Consider the following 12,916-nt stretch of genomic DNA (forward strand, 5'->3'; position numbering starts at 1 on the left):
GAAAAACTTTAGCCAAAGTATAAATTTAATCAGAGAAATGAAAAAATGCAAAAGCAAAGAAAAGCAGTCAAACGGGACAAAATAATAATAGTTTAGTCATTAAACAAAGTTGAGGGTCTTTAGTTTCTCATCAAGGGCTATAGATAATATTCTGAGCCATATCCTTTGAGTTGTTTTATAGATACTGAAACCCCCATCAGGTGGAAGAATTTAACTACACGATGACCAGGCTGTAGTCATGACATAAGCTGCTCCATCTTACACAATTCCGAGAACTGGCCTCAAGAAGATGAGAATAAAACAACTCTGGAACTGAAGATTAATTGCACTTAGAACAATCAAGGTGATGCTGATCAGACCACCGCATGACCAATTTCAAGATGACTGTTGGAGCTGACTGTGCTGCTCTGCACATAGCCCCCCACCTCCTCAATGCACCCCTGGAGCTCCCCTTTAAAAGCTCTTGCCTCCTGATCAGCAGTGGGGAGTAGGCTTTTGGACACAAGTCCACCTTCTCCCCAGGTTGTTGGCCTCCTGAATAAAGCAAGTTTTCCTTTGCTACCAACACTTGTCTCTTGAATATCAGCTTTCGGACAGCGAGCTGCCAGACCTCAGTTCGGAACATGCCTAAAACACAGTGCAACTGCTCCCTGGGTCTCGTCCTTCTTCCTTCTCTCCCTTTTTGCAGCTGCTGATTTCTAGGGCACTACCTAAGAAACATCCTGCACACCAACATGTATCTCAGAGTCTGCTTCCTGGGGAATGAACCAACACAAATATATTTAGAGGAGTTTTAGTGATCATGGTGTAATTGTATGTGAAAAGAGTAGGTTACCCAACTCAACATACGGCATGATCTCAACTATGACAGATTATATTTATGTGTGTATAACTGGAAAACTGGAAAGTACACTAAAATTAACAATGTTTCTTTCTGGCTGGTAGGATTAGAGATGATTTTTATTTTCTTTATACTTTTCTGTACTTTCCAAGTTTCCTACAAGGACCAAATTACTTTTTCTGTGGGGCAGGGATGGATCGTTCAAGGACTGAGCCCCATCCTCTACTTGACTTCCCCAGTAGTGGAGTTTTCAGATAGTTGTGAACGAGGATGGGCCAATCTAGAAAGCTCCTCTCCACTACAACCCATCAGCCCTCTACCACGTTTCCAATGGCTGGGACCTGGAGTTCCCAAGCTTTAGCTAAGGAGTCCTTCCTTCAAGTCTCTAAGATGTCACTTTGAAAACCCTGAACCAGAGTTAGGATTTGTAAATGTCACAGAGCCCTCAGTTCAAGCTTGTTGATGTGATTTGAAGGGCAAGCCGTAGACCCTGACTTCAGTCTTGTTGGAAAAACACAAGTAAGAAACAAGAGACAAGAAACAAGAGAGTGGTCAATACTTTGTCACTGTAGATGAGGGCAGTAGGAGTCCAGAAAAAGGTGACATGCCTACAGGCTGGAATCATCAGAAAGGCGCTTCTTCGGGGGAAGTAGGTCTTGACTGTACCTTGAAAAATGAGTAAAATTTAGCAAAGCAGAGGGTAACAGTGAGGTCATCCTGGAATAGGGCAGTGGCCAAAGCACAGAACGGAAGTGAGTATTGCATTTTTCCATCCAGTAAATACTTCTCTCTTACTGGAGCTAAGGATGCACTTGGAAAATGAGAGAATATGGTTGAATCAACATGGTGGGTGAGATTTCTGGAAGGAAACCAAGCAGTGAAGTTTAGACTTCCTCTTCAGGTAAAAGGGGTTCCCTGAGGGTAACGTGACAAGTTGAAGGTGGTCTATTAAATAGCTTCGTCTGACCGTGATATGCAGGTTGAGGCACAGAAGGGAGAACTAGGTGGACAGCACCTGGGGGAGAAGCTGTGGCCTTCACCTCAGGGTCATGGGGCCCAGCCGGAGGCGGTTTCTGGCAGTAGTTGACATATTGAATTTGAATGCAGTGACACTGATTTTCTCATGCTTATGAGAATCAATCAGATCACATACAAATAGCTATGTCATTCCCTCCTGGAAACTTTTCTTTAATATGGTTGTATGTCTTACCTTCCAATGCTCCACTGACAACGATCCCATTGCTAAAGAGTAAAAGAAGCAGGAACAAATGAGGGGTGAACCAGACACCCTCAGGTGTGTGTGATTACCCCTGTAGCTGGGCCCTCCCTGGCTTCTGTTTCATTGAGCAAATAAGACCTTTAACAATTCTGCCCAGAGTGATCTGGAATAACACTAGAAATTCCCTCGTTTTATGGCACCCAACAAATGAGTGAGTGGAGAGATAGTACATGCCATAAACTTATGTATGGGGTTTTCTGATCCCACGTGTGCTTGTTGAATTCACTAGATTAGAATCAAATGACATTTATTGATGGCTTACTATTTGCTAGGTAGTTTGCACGCACATCGTTTAATCCTCAGCACTCTATGAGGTAGATATTTGCACCTCCATTTTGCAGACCACTGGCATTCCGTAGACCTTCATCTCTATTCACCAACATAATCTAACATTTTCTCAGGATTTTTATTTTTAAAACAAACAACTAATCCCTTCTTCTCTTTGCCTCAGTAAATGTAAAAGGTAGGTTTAGATTACAGGGCTTGACTGCAGTTAGCTGTAGAATAGCTGTTCACTAACTGGGCACTTTTTCCATGCATGGTACTTGAACTAGGGCCTCTGGGGAAGGAAGCAAAGCCTGGTGGATGCAATCACTGCCAAGAGTTAGATAAATACTCAACACATAGAAGAACATTAAATAACAGTTCAAGGAGGTGTGTGATGGGATCTGATGAAGTTACATCTAGGAGGAGCCCCCTTCCAAATTCCAAATCAACAGGTATTTCCTAGACCCCAAACCCAAAGCAAGTAAGCCATCTTTGTCTACACTTCTGCCATTTTTTTCCCCTGCTCAGTCAAAACCTGTTTTCCTTTCTATTGCCTCTCTTTCCATTTCCCTGTGCATTGACCCATTTCCGGTCCTTCTCCTCTCCTGCCTGGATTCTTCCTGCAACCTTTGGGCTGGTATCCCAGTGAAGACGGCTGGGTTCCTCCAGTCCAGGTTTGTAACCCCTGCCAGACTCACCTTGGCAAAGTACTACCTGCACGATTGTGCCCTTCTGCTCACAACCCTTCTATGGCTCCCAGTGTCTGCAGGATAAAGTCTAATCATCTTATGTTGGCATTCAAGTACTTCCAAAGTCTGACCCCAGCCCCATTTCCAATGTGGCTGCCAACTAATATTTCTATTTCATCTAGGGTAACTGCTTCCCGTTTCCCACCGTTTTGCAACCATCTCTGCCTCCTTTACTCAGTTCTACTTGTGTCTCCCGTCCTGTGAAAGTCAAGCATCACATCCTTTTTCCAAAGCCGCTCTGGTCTCTCAGCATCTCACTGGGTTTTCCTCATACACCTCCTTGAACTGCTGTTTAACGTTGTTCTAGGTATTTGGTATCTATCCAACTCAACGACAAGCAATTTGGGATCAGTCAATGCATCCGCCAGACTTTGCTATCTTCCCCAGAGCCACTAGATTAGAGCTCTACACAGAGTAAGTGTCTAGATACTTAATAACTGTTGAACAAAAAAATGAGTCAAACTTTATTGTCCAAAAGTAAACTTACCCCTTACATTTCCTAATTTTTGTATTCAATTCTGCAACATCCTCATTGCATGAGTTCTAGATTTTGCCATCTCTGGGTACCTCAATTACAATCTGCAACTCTTAAAGTAAAAAACTTATACTCTAAGGCACTGCTGTCCGGTGGAATGTTCTACATCTACACAGCTGTGCTGTCCAGTTTGTTAACTACTAGCCACATGTGGCCATTGAACTCTTGGAATGTGCCTAGTGCAAATGAATTTTGAATTTTATTCCATTTTCATTAAGATAAATAGCCATATGTGGCTCATATATATTGTTTTGGGTAGTTCAGGTCTAAGTATTCACAGACAAAAGACAGTATTAGCCCCAGAGCTTTGCAATAACTATTCTAGACGGTAAGTAATCCACAACAGTATCGAGTGGTGATGAAATTTCCGGCCCTTCTCACCTAAATTATAGCCAGTTTCAGCTAGGTCTATACCTACTGGCTGTCTATCCACCAAACATTACTATTTTCGTGGTTTCGTGGTTTCTGGAATTCCAGAAGCCTAGCTCAGGTGATCTCATAGGGAGACGGAATAAAATTCTCCCTCATGACATCCCCTGATAAGCAGAGCTGGTCTCAAGAAACCAGCTCATACCTAAGGGTCCCACTTGAAGTATTCTGCCAAGACCCCTATTTCTGTCATTATATGTGTTTTCCTATTTTACGTTCAAGGAAAAATTTTATAAAAGTTAATACAAATACCTGTCATTATTCATGTTAATGGAGGGCATGCATGGCAAAAATAAATGATGTTCACTCATAAGCCATACCTTAGACAAATATGCCCATCCTCACCAAAGTAAACCAATCAAAATGTTGTCAAACTGGCGAATGTCAACTTCAGCTCTTAACAAAAATAACAGATAACATTTACTGAATGCTTACAGTTGCTGAGAGCAATTTATATGTATTATGTCATGGAAGGGTCGCAACAACTCTTTGAGGCAGGTACTACTGTCATCCTTATTTCACCAATGAGGAAACTGAGGCACAGAGAGGTCAAAGGGTATGGCCAGATTCTTGGAGCTAGCACAGAGCAGAGCCAGGATTTGCAGGGCATTCTAACTCTAGTGCCTGTGCTCTTAACCACTCTGCTATTCTCTTTCTGAGCCTAATATGAGGTATTAATATTCATTCATTCATTCGTCTCAAACTCAAACTATAGTGAGCATTGGCTACCCCTGTGTACCAGGCGCTATGCGAGCTGTGGAGCAGAAAAGCCATGACCTCTCTCATGGAGCTGTAGCCTAGGACTTGAAGAACTCAATCACGGTGACTGGTCGTCCACCACCAGGCTTGCTCTGAGAGCCTTATCACCTCCGTGGCAGGAAAGGATCACTAGTAAACAAGACCATTAAACAGAAGGACCCATGTCAGGTGAGTGTTAGAAATGCGTTTCTCAGAATATCAGGTTTGACACTGTCTTAAAGAATGAATCAAAACCTAATAGAATTAAAAGGTAAGCCCAGGGCCATTTCAAGCCTCTCCAATTAAACCTCAGCCACTCTGACAATTCAACCGTCCCCACGCCTGAAGTGGCCCACCTGGAACGTTCTCTCTCAGGAGTGAATATCCCTTCCCACTTCTCTACCTGCCTAGCTCCCTCGTAGGCATCACGTAGGGTTTTGCCATTCAAAGTGTGGACCTCAGACCAGCGGCATCAGTATCACCTGGGAGCTTGTTAGAAATGCAGCATCTCAGGCTCCTCTCCAGACCTGCTGAATGAGAACCTGCAGCTTCGCAAGATACCCAGGCGATTCTCATGCCCATTAAAGTCTGAGAAGTACCAAGGTCAGACACGGCTCGACACTGTCCCTTTCTTGAGCCGCCCAGGAGTGCCCGTGATCCCCTGGTCTTCGATTCACCACTGGGGCCTGTGGCCTCTCTCCCTCTTCCCTGGATTCCAGAGGGCAACTACGGTATCTTATTTCTCTTGGTTTCTCCAGTGCCTAGAACACTACCGAGTAGGCGCCAGCTGAACAGATGAATGAATGGCTCTGCAGAAACCTCAAGGCACTCTGAAAAGTTAGCCTCGTATGGCCAGCAGCCCATTTGGAACCATGTTCTTGGTGTTCCTCCATCCCAGGTGCCCGGGCCGCCTCCTGGATGGGACAATGGCTTCCCTGGATGCCCCTAACTCAGCCTCCAGCCCTGAGCCAGGGCTGGGGTTCGCGAGCCTTCTGCTTTTAGCCACCTTGTCATAGAACCCAGCAGGAAAGCCCCAACAAACCAGGGCGGGTCCTCTGCGGCGCAGCTCAACAAAAGCAGGGCGCTTCCTGTGGGGCCCAACCCAGTGGGCCTCCCACTTTCCAGGGGAATCCCCGGTGCTCAGGGCACCAAGGCCTGTGCCCTGTCGCTTGGGTTTCTGCAGGCGCTGAGAACACACCCTGCTCTGGGGGCAGCTTCAGAACCTCAGAGGCAGTAGACGCTAGCTGTTCTCAAAGATCCTGCAAACAGTGGAAGGGGCCTCTGAGCCTGCTTCTTGCTTCTTCCCAGAGAGTGACTGTCCCCTAATGAGCCTTGCATGCTGACTTGAGGGAGGGTCTGTACTCCTGGGGAACGTGGAAACCGGGCTTTATTTCTTAATGGTGTCTTTCTTTTGTACGTAGTTTTTGTCTTGTCTTGTTTTGCTTTAAGCACTTTCGGTAGCTACATGAGGTTGGGTAATACCCAGGGCTTTGCCAACGTCATTGTGATATTTTTTTTCACTTGTAACATATGTGACCACAGATGCCACCGCACGCATCACGTGGCTCACTCCCTGTAGCTGGGACAGAGACTCGCCTCTTGCTTTCCTCTGACCACTGGGCTTCGCCTTTTCCCTTTCCTGCTTCCATTACTGAGCTGTCAGAACTAAAGGGAGTGTAGGAAAGCAGAAATTACCCACTTAATTTTAAAAAATGGTAAAACAAACTGTGCTTTCATTTTTAAAACTTTGAGAAGCATTTTATTTTTTATGTGCTACTTCTGCATGCCCATTATAGAAAAACGGGAAAATACAGAGAAGCATAGATTACCCATAATACCACAACAAAGAGAGAACCTTTGCTAATATTTTGGTAAAATTTTCACTAAGCATCCACAGCCGTGGAATAATGTGACTTTGGATGGGAGATGACGAGGAATTAGCTGTCATCTACCTTCCAGCCCTCACATTCACTGTAGGAGCTTTGTCACAACACAAACCTTACATTTTATGCAGTTTGGAGTTTGGGCCCCTACTCACAACATTATGGTGGGTTTATTGTGCTTATATAGTTGAGCTAAAATTGTATGCAATTTTGTATGCTAATTGTTTTATTAAAAGAATATCAATAGTATTCTCTCACGTTAACTTTTTTTCCCAATTTTATAATTGGGGGAAAAAATTTAATAATTTTTTAATAAATTTTATAAATTTTTAAAATAATTTTTTATAATTTTATAATTAAACCAGGTTTAAATGAGATGATAAATAAATTGTTGGAAGTTAGGTTACTAATCTGTCATAATAAGGTTTAAATGATATAATGTATATTCAAAGTACTTAGCCTAGAGCCCGGCATATAGTAAACTCTTCATAAATGGTAGTTTGGCCATAGATTATTGCTAAAATCTCATCTTAATGCCAGCATAATATTTCACTCTAAGTAGTATATTTAAACCATCCTTTTATTTTACTGAGCTTATTTCTAACTCTTCCTATTTAAAATAGTAGTGCTGGAACAGATATCTTTGAATATAACTTTTTATTCACCTTAAGAAAATATTATTTCTTCAAAATGGATGGCTAGGGCTTCCCTGGTGGCGCAGTGGTTGAGAGTCCACCTGCTGATGCAGGGGACGCGGGTTCATGTCCCGGTCCGGGAAGATCCCACAGGCAGCGGAGTGGCTGGACCCGTGACCGCTGAGTCTGCGCGTCCGGAGCCTGTGCTCTGCAATGGGAGAGGCCACAACGGTGAGAGGCCCGCGTACCGCAAAAAAAAAAAAAAAAAAAAAAAAAAAGGATGACTACATTGGATGATATGAGTATCTTAAAGGCTTTTTATTATATTTTGGCACATAACTTCCTTGTGATTGTACCAAATTCCCCACCAGACATGAGTGGGATTACCTGTCTTTCTGCATCGTCACCAGCAGTACATTTTCTTGTTTTTTAAATCTGCCAATTTGATGGGTGAAAATTCAATTTCATTGTTTTTGATTTTGCATTTTGAAAAGCTGCCAGTGAAATCAAAATATTTTTTCATATTCATTAACCATTTGTATGGCCTCTTCTACAAATTATCTCTTCAAGATCCTTACAGTAAAACATATTTTATTAATCAAATACACTAACAGTGGTTTGGGTTTTCTTTTCGTGTGGCGTTTCTCATATCAAAACTCAGAAACACAATCTCTTCCTGCACATAGCTGGAAAGGCTAATGGTGAGACCATTTGGGATTTTATTAGAGTCGTCTTTAATCACACACTAATAAATATTTGGCAAAGGCCTACTACGTATACCCGTACAGCAGTCTTTAATGCAGATTCTCTCCAGGAATAATGGGAGAGGAAGGGGTGGGCCACAGCCAGAGAGCCCAAGCAGCTGGATGCATCCAACACATCTTATCTGTGCCCCAAGTGAGCATCGGAGCCCATGCCAGGCACAGAGATGCTCAGAACCCAGAGTAACACACCCAGCCCCCCAGCTGGCACCGTGGGGTTTGGCTAATCTATAAGAGTGGGTGATGATGTGTTGGAGCAGATTGTACAGGCAGGGGCTGCCAATTTACACCACCATCTCTCACCAGCCTCGTTTTATGGGTGAGGATACCGTGGCTCAAACACAGTAAGTTGCCTAAGGTCACAGAGTAAGTGGCAGAGCAAGGATTCAATCTTTGGCTGAGTAGACCCCAAAGTGGATGCTCTCAGCCACCAAACCATACAGCTTCCCTTAAAAATGGGCCTCCAAAAAGGAGCCCTCCTACACTGTTGGTGGGAATATAAATTGGTGTAGCCACTATGGAGAACAGTACGGAGGTTCCTTAAAAAACTAAAAATAGAGTTGCCATATGATCCAGCAATCCCCCTCCTGGGCATATATCCAGAGAAAACTATAATTTGAAAAGATACATGCACCCCAATGTTCAATGCAGTACTATTTACAGTAAAGACATGGAAGCAACCTAAATGTCCATCGACAGAGGAGTGGATAAAGAAGATGTGGTACATACATACACAATGGAATATTACTCAGCCATAAAAAAGAATGAAATAATGTCATTTGCAGCAACATGGATGGACCTAGAGATTATCATACTGAGTGAAATCAGTCAGCCAGAGAAAGACAAATATCATATGACATCACTTATGTGAGAATCTAAAAAAAAAAAGATGTGAAAAAATGAACTTATTTACAAAACAGAAATAGACTCACAGATATAGAAAACAAACATGGTTACCAAAGGGGAAATGGGGGTGGGGGAGGGATAAATGAGGAGTTTGGGATTAACATATACACACTACTGTATATAAAAATAGATACCCAACAAGGACTTACTGTATAGCACAGGGAACTTTTCTCAATATCTTGTATTCAATAATAACTTATAAGGGATATATATATATAATACCCCTTATACACCTGAAACTAACACAACATTGTAAACCAACTATACTTCAGTTTAAAATACAAATATACACACAGGTCTCCAGACATGAGAATGTCAAAAGTTTATATCCGGAGACCCTCAAATAAAACTTTAATAAGCAAAGCAACTCAATTCTTATCCTCAAAGTAAAATGACCATCTCCAGGCAAGAAGCCTCATTTCCCTGAGAACTTCCCAAGGGAAGGACATAGGATTCCTGGCACGTCACCTTCCTGAGTCCAACAGGGAAACTGAAGTCAAGAGTTATCTTGGTCCCCAGAGAGGAACTTATGCTTACCAGGACTCAGTTTCCTCTCCTGAAAAAGGGGAACCAACTCCAACCTCCCTCAGAAAACAGTGAAGATGCTAAGCTTGGTTAGTCCTCGGAGGAGAAAAATGATTATGGGACGCCATATCCTGAGGGTAGTCTCTTACATGTTGTAGAGCATCTGTCACTCACAATGCCTGTTGATTAATGAGGATTGAAATTATTGTGAAAGTTATTTGCAAATACAAAGCAGGATCTGCATACATCTTGCCAAGAATTCTGCCTATCAATCCCAGCAAAGTTTTAGCCACCGGAGCAGGCATCTTCCCCACCAGCCCTTCAATCCCTATAGTGCTGGGACATGCAATAAATAGTGTTACCTGTAATCCACCACTTAAAAACAATGACTTGAGCTCTGAAGCATGTATTTATGAAACATACATTTAATGTATTCATAGCCTGATTTCTCACAGGGCTGACCTAATTTCTGGGAGGTACCAATCCATTATGCTACATTAATGCATATGATTGATGTAATATGTCCCTCACTTCCAGTACGTGGGGAGCTATGAAAATATTCACCCCTCTAAGCTACAGAAATCAGTTTTCTTGTTCACGTTCTGTTAAAAGTACCCAATGCTATTTGTCAGAAAGGGATTGAGATACACACACTTTGGTCTCTGAATCCTAAACAGGAGGGAAAGGCAAAGTGTATCACGTAGACCCCATGACTTCAGACAGCACTGTTTTTAATTTTCAACTTGTGTCTAAACTTGAGAACCAATTTGGCTACCTGGAGTGTACAACACAGGTAGCTAGGTTTGCTTCCGCAATGCAAGCTGAAGTTAACTGCTTTTGTTTGAATTAAGTAAACGCTGGCAGTGCTATCAGGACCTGGCATGACCAGATGGCAGTCACCACACCTTGCTAGTTGCCAATCAGCATTCAACAGCTGGGCTTGACCAAACAACAGCTGCCCTTGACCCTGGCTTCTGATCATCTGTTGGCTATAAATAGAAGCGGAGTGTCAGAAAAGAGGGCAAAGTACTTGATGCCGGCAATTCAGGAAATCCATCTGGCAGCAACAGAACCAGCTTAATGTATTGAGCTAGTTTCAGGAATACTTGAGAATGGAAAAACATAAAGTCCAATATTTGATCATTCCAATAGCGGCAGCAATAAACCATGGGGGCTTTTATAAAATAAAAGCTAGGAACTTTCCAGATATATGTGTCATCATTTTGAAAACATCACCTATCAGTGTTTGAAGTCCCCTGGATTTGACAGATAACAACTGCTGCAATTTGTTTAAGAAATAGAAGAGCATATCCAAAATTCAGTGTCATGCTTTTCCCATGCAAAAAGAAAAATTTACAGGCAGAAACTCGCAGTGGCTCACCATTCTGTTTCACATAATGTATCAACTCATTTGTCAAATGTCACAGTAGAGCTAAAGACTGAGAGATGAGAGTTTTGTGGACTCAGATCTGGACTGGGTGATTCTCAAAGAGAGCATTGGGCAGAGAATCTCCACATGTTATGTGGCTAAATATCCATATTTTCTAAAGACAACAGATGGGGGTTGAGGGGAGCAGAAAATGGCATTTTTAGAAACAAAACTGACTTTTCTGCTGGATGAGATGGGACCCACACATTCTGAAGGAAATGCAAACACAGCCCAGCAAGAAAGGAAAGAGCCACAAAGTGGAATAAAGAACAAGAAAGAAGAAAATAGCTGAGTTGAAGATCCAGATTTTCATTAAACCGCCGCACCGTGACAGGGCTGTGCTTTAAAGGTTAAGGCCACACTCGGGCAGGCGGGGGCGCCTCTCACCCAGGACAGCTGGGGATGTCTTTCACTGCTGACAACTGGGGCGGGGGAGTGTAGGGACAGAACAGCAACTGTGCGCTTGTCGGGACTCCACGGGGCCAAGGGCGGGTCAGCTGGGCAAAGCCTGACATCACAAAGCCTCTTCTCTCTCCCTCTGCAGAGCGGGTACCACCTGAGCAGAGGCCTGTGGGTACGAGAGCTGCGGGCCGTTCCAACCGCTGGGCTCAGAGGACTCTTTCAAAGTCAAGGACAGTGCTAAGGACTTCCCCATGTGCCGGTAGTTATACTCTGAGTGGTCGAAAGACTGAAAACCAGACTTCCCTGGTGGTCCACTGGTTAAGACTTTGCCTTCCAAGGCAGGGGGTGTGGGTTTGATCCCTGGCCAGGGAGCTAAGATCCCACATGCCTTAAGGCCGAAAACCCAAAACATTAAAACATAAGCAATATCGTAACAAACTCACTAAAGACCTTAGAACTGGTTCACATCAAAAAAAAAAAAAAAATTTAAAAAAAGGACTGAAAGCCACTAGGAATTCATAAGGCTTTAAAAAATAATGTGTATTTTGTTCTTCACCACACCATCTATATAGATTTGGGAACAAGTCATACAAAACCTGTGAGACAAGTTATTTTTCCAGTCTACAGATGGATGGGAGGCCCCCTGGCTGTTCTGAAGCACAGACAGAACATGGGATCATGGCATCTGACTTTGGGGCTGACAGCTTGATTAGAAACTGCATTATTTATGCCCCTCTGGGATTGCTATGGCTTTGGAGGCTTAAAACCACCTTCTGTGGTAGCTCTTTCCCTGACTTTAGGTGCACTGATCTCCTTTTTTGGGTATGTGCCTCCATGGCAGGATTTGAAAAAGAATGAATCCGTTAATTCGTTTTCTTGATCGCTTTTCATTACTCCATCAAACCAATCTCAGTCCAAATCAGGAGGATGCCTTTTTCCTTTCCCTCGCACAGGTCTTCCTTTTCTAGAAGTTTCTATACATATTTACTCCAAGTTTCAGGTCACTGTGGGCTCACTGAGAATCTGAGAAAACCAATGTTCTCTCAGCAACGAAGGTATTTCTCTCACAATCTGGCACTCAAAAAGCAAATTGAGAAACTGTGATAAACAGTAATTGGCAGAGATTTCAGATTCAGAAGAATTCCCATAATTGTGCAAATGTCTCTCAGGAGGTAGGCTTGTAAAAGTTAGGGGGTTGCATCCCCTCCCCCACTGATAAGGCTGCTTTTCCACCATTCAGATTCTCTGAGGAGGGCCCACCCAAATCCATGACCAAATGTTTTTTACTTTGAAAAACATTCTAATTCATGAGCAAGCTATTAGGTTTATCAAAGAGAATCACAGAATGCTGGTGTTGGAAAGAACCTTGGGGAAGCCCAGACCTCATAGTTTATACCTCAGGAGATGGAGACCTGAGATTTTAGAGCCCAGAACAGATAGTCACAATACCATTCTCAGTGGTTTTCCATGAAGGTTTTAATGGCATATGAGCCAGATACCATCTTTAATGTCTAACATGGAGAAACAATGGTTACCT

The sequence above is a fragment of the Phocoena sinus genome, chromosome 4, assembly GCF_008692025.1.
Source record: "Phocoena sinus isolate mPhoSin1 chromosome 4, mPhoSin1.pri, whole genome shotgun sequence".
In the NCBI taxonomy this organism is placed as follows: Eukaryota; Metazoa; Chordata; class Mammalia; order Artiodactyla; family Phocoenidae; genus Phocoena; species Phocoena sinus.